At 48.0% G+C, this 5,000-nt stretch overlaps 1 protein-coding gene across 1 annotated transcript in view; it reads left to right on the plus strand.

Moving 5' to 3' along the window:
• Positions 1 to 5,000, plus strand: part of LOC311122897 (ventricular zone-expressed PH domain-containing protein-like) — a gene marked incomplete at its 5' end in the record, with an annotated part of 56,728 nt that overhangs the window by 4,911 nt on the left and 46,817 nt on the right. The window lies entirely within an intron of this gene.

Consider the following 5,000-nt stretch of genomic DNA (forward strand, 5'->3'; position numbering starts at 1 on the left):
CTTGTTCCGTGATGGGCATATAGCCTAAATGGAGGGTTTTTTACACACATCCGGAATAATAACCTCATCTCTTGTTCCGTGATGGGCATATAGCCTAAATTGAGTTTTTTTTTACACACATCCGGAATAATAACCTCATCTCTTGTTCCATGATGGGCATATAGCCTAAATGGAGGGTTTTTACACACTTCCGGAATAATAACCTAATCTCTTGTTCCGTGATGAGCATATAGCCTAAATGGAGGGGTTTTTACACACATCCAGAATAATAACCTCATCTCTTGTTCCATGATGGGCATATAGCCTAAATGGAGGGGTTTTTACACACATCCAGAATAATAACCTCATCTCTTGTTCCATGATGGGCATATAGCCTAAATGGAGGGGTTTTTACACACATCCGGAATAATAACCTCATCTCTTGTTCCATGATGGGCATATAGCCTAAATGGAGGGTTTTTTACACACATCCAGAATAATAACCTCATCTCTTGTTCCATGATGGGCATATAGCCTAAATTGAGTTTTTTTTACACACATCCAGAATAATAACCTCATCTCTTGTTCCATGATGGGCATATAGCCTAAATGGAGGGTTTTTTACACACATCCGGAATAATAACCTCATCTCTTGTTCCATGATGGGCATATAGCCTAAATGGAGGGTTTTTTACACACATCCGGAATAATAACCTCATCTCTTGTTCCATGATGGGCATATAGCCTAAATGGAGGGTTTTTTACACACATCCGGAATAATAACCTCATCTCTTGTTCCGTGATGGGCATATAGCCTAAATTGAGTTTTTTTTTACACACATCCGGAATAATAACCTCATCTCTTGTTCCATGATGGGCATATAGCCTAAATGGAGGGGTTTTTACACACATCCGGAATAATAACCTCATCTCTTGTTCCATGATGGGCATATAGCCTAAATGGAGGGGTTTTTACACACATCCGGAATAATAACCTCATCTCTTGTTCCATGATGGGCATATAGCCTAAATGGAGGGTTTTTTACACACATCCGGAATAATAACCTCATCTCTTGTTCCGTGATGGGCATATAGCCTAAATTGAGTTTTTTTTTTACACACATCCAGAATAATAACCTCATCTCTTGTTCCATGATGGGCATATAGCCTAAATGGAGGGGTTTTTACACACATCCAGAATAATAACCTCATCTCTTGTTCCATGATGGGCATATAGCCTAAATGGAGTTCTTTTTTTTTTTTTACATACATCCAGAATAATAACAGGAGCTGGCTAAAATAAGGTACAATACATCAATAAAAAGGGGAGGTCTTCTCAATGTTCTGCTGCTCCCAAACTAGATAAATCTTTGGTCATTAAGATTCATTTCAAAGCGGTCTCACGAGCCAAACCCTTTATCGATAGTCTTGACTACTTGGCGAATGAAAAAAAACTGCTTTCATTGAAAGGAGGGAAGGCTATGCATGGTTTTTAATCGATATAAACAAAATGGGCACAAAAAACACATATATCTTGTTCCATGTGCATATGGGAACTGTGCGTCACTGCTGGATAGGCTGCACTTCCGTTGTCAAAATCCATGCCATAACCAATCGCGTTACCGCTAAGACCAGCTTTAAGTCAGTCTTCAATAACCCAACCAGCGCATACTGAAATTGCCACTTTGGTGCACGTTTTTAAGGACACACCTCAGATATTGCCACCCCTCCCACCTCAGCGCAAGCGAGCGCATATAAGACAGGTCAGTTACCAATCCTGGCGCGAGGGTTCGAAGACAGAAGAGAGCGCCAGCTTTAACAGGTCGAAATTACAAACGAGCGTGAGTTTGACAAACGAGCCAGCTGAAATTAGAGCCCGAAGTGTCTTTAATAGGGCATTGGGCCTCAACTAGCCACCAGAGCCGCCAGAACAGCTTCAATGTGCCTTGGTATAGATTCTACAAGTGTCTGGAACTATTACTGCAGGGATGCGACACCCTTCTTCCACGAGAAATTCCATCATTTGGTGTTTTGTTGATGGTGGTGGAAAACGCTGTCTCAGGCGCGGCTCCAGAATCTCCCATAAGTGTTCAAATTGTTTTGAGATCTGGTGACTGAGCACCTCCTTTCAATATACTTTGTAATCGTTATTTACTCATTTGTTTCCTTTATTTTGGCAGTTACCTGTATGTCTGAAAGATAGAGTCCCGGTAAAGGGTTTTTATTTAAGGTTAGGATTTGGCTCTAAATGATCAGTACAGGACACAATAATAATATGCCATTTAGCAGATGCTTTTGTCCAAAGCGACTTACAGTCATGCGTGTATACATATTTTTTTTTTTTTTTGTGTATGGGTGGTCCCGGGGATCGAACCCACTACCTTGGCGTTACAAGCGCCGTGCTCTACCAGCTGAGCTACAGAGGACCACATGATGATTGATATCATGACCTGGTCAACTCACACATTATCTGATCAGTGATCATGATGATAATGGGGTTGATTGTTATGTAACACCGGAAGGTGAGGGAGAAACTGGAACCCAAACTAAGAGCCAAAAAAGTAATATTATAAAGGAGGATAATTGCATACAGTGTTATTTTTTATTAATGAAATTAAGGAATGCGCAGGGCTGCAGTAAATGTTGTGGCGGGCCGGACTGGGTTGAACTTTTTAATTATGACTTACAGAGCAGTCTAACCAGAACCAGATGAGGGTTGGGGGTTCAAACTGTCTGCCGTGCCTTCTGGGGGTACAGACTCAGGGTCAGCAGTGCAGCCCCAAATAAAACGCCCTACACCCCTCACCCCTCACCCCTCACCCATCACCCCTCACCCCTCACCCCTCACCCCTCACCCATCACCCCTCACCCCTCACCCCTCACCCCTCACCCCTCACCCCTCACCCCTCACCCCTCACCCCTCACCCCTCACCCCTCTCCACTTTTCCCCAATCCAATCTACCCTGGTCCACTCCCTCCAACCCTAAAGTAGGCCACAGTGAGGCCCAGGTAACCCCCAGATAACAGTCCATATCTCTTCCCCCTGTAGAGCCCTGGACTAGCAGTCCCTCTCTTCCCCCTGTAGAGCCCTGGACTAGCAGTCCCTCTCTAACCCCTGTAGAGCCCTGCGGTAGCAGTCCCTCTCTAACCCCTGTAGAGCCCTGCGGTAGCAGTCCCTCTCTAACCCCTGTAGAGCCCTGGGGTAGCAGTCCCTCTCTAACCCCTGTAGAGCCCTGGGGTAACAGTCCCTCTCTAACCCCTGTAGAGCCCTGGGCTAGCAGTCCCTCTCTAACCCATGTAGAGCCCTGGGCTAGCAGTCCCTCTCTAACCCCTGTAGAGCCCTGGGCTAGCAGTCCCTCTCCTCCCCCTGTAGAGCCCTGGGCTAGCAGTCCCTCTCTAACCCCTGTAGAGCCCTGGGGTAACAGTCCCTCTCTAACCCCTGTAGAGCCCTGGGCTAGCAGTCCCTCTCTAACCCCTGTAGAGCCCTGGGCTAGCAGTCCCTCTCTAACCCCTGTAGAGCCCTGCGGTAGCAGTCCCTCTCTAACCCCTGTAGAGCCCTGGGGTAACAGTCCCTCTCTAACCCCTGTAGAGCCCTGGGCTAGCAGTCCCTCTCTAACCCCTGTAGAGCCCTGCGGTAGCAGTCCCTCTCTAACCCCTGTAGAGCCCTGGGGTAACAGTCCCTCTCTAACCCCTGTAGAGCCCTGGGCTAGCAGTCCCTCTCTCTAACCCCTGTAGATCCCTGGGCTAGCAGTCCCTCTCTAACCCCTGTAGAGCCCTGCGGTAGCAGTCCCTCTCTAACCCCTGTAGAGCCCTGCGGTAGCAGTCCCTCTCTAACCCCTGTAGAGCCCTGCGGTAGCAGTCCCTCTCTAACCCCTGTAGAGCCCTGCGGTAGCAGTCCCTCTCTAACCCCTGTAGAGCCCTGGGCTAGCAGTCCCTCTCTTCCCCCTGTAGAGCCCTGTGGTAGCAGTCCCTCTCTCTAACCCCTGTAGAGCCCTGGGCTAGCAGTCCCTCTCTTCCCCCTGTAGATCCCTGGGCTAGCAGTCCCTCTCTCTAACCCCTGTAGAGCCCTGGGGTAACAGTCAGTCCCTCTCTAACCCCTGTATAGCTGTGGGCTAGCAGTCCCTCTCCTGCCCCTGTAGAGCCCTGGGCTAGCAGTCCCTCTCTAACCCCTGTAGAGCCCTGGGCTAGCAGTCCCTCTCTAACCCCTGTAGAGCCCTGGGCTAGCAGTCCCTCTCTCTAACCCCTGTACAGCCCTGGGGTAGCGGTCCCACTCTCTAACCCCAGTAGATCCCAGGGGTAGCATCATGGACTAGCTTTATAGCTGTCTCAACTGGACATGGCTTTGGGGGTTTTAATTATTCTAACACCACATCATTGGCACCCAAGACACCAGTGCAGAAGGTCTTTGATATGTTACAACCACCTCTCTCAGAGCACCACCCTTCTGCACATGTGCAGACTGACCACAGCCAGCTTCGTAGAGAGCAGTGGGATTCAACTGAATCCCTGTTGGTCTTTTTGATCTTACTACACCACTTTAAACATTACATAAAGAAACAAAGAGCCAGCTGTGTAACACACACACACGGCACACACACACACATACAGACACACACACACTCACAGTGAAATGGGTGATAGAGTCAGTGAAAGTAGAGGTCATGATAGAGAGTGATAGGAGGGGCAGTTATGATAGTCCCTCTTTTGGCCTCAGTGACACGATTACATTCTGTAATACCAGGGCCAAGGAGGAGACAGCCAGGAGTCATTCACACAGTCATACACCCAAACATACACACACACACACACACACATTTTCAAAGCCACTAAAAGACAACAGTCAGCAGCCCTGAGGGGCTTAGGATATCACAGAAAGACTCAGCTAGATGATGTCATGGTGTCGGTGGCTGTTTGGTGACACGTGAGTCTGTGACCCTCTGTGACTCTGGGTGATTTTCTCCATGTGACAACACGGGTCACAGTACACAGGACAAACATAAATGGCGTCACTCTTTCCACTG

Source organism: Coregonus lavaretus (genome assembly GCF_964263955.1).
Source record: "Coregonus lavaretus genome assembly, contig: HAP1_SCAFFOLD_1583, whole genome shotgun sequence".
Classification (NCBI taxonomy): Eukaryota; Metazoa; Chordata; class Actinopteri; order Salmoniformes; family Salmonidae; genus Coregonus; species Coregonus lavaretus.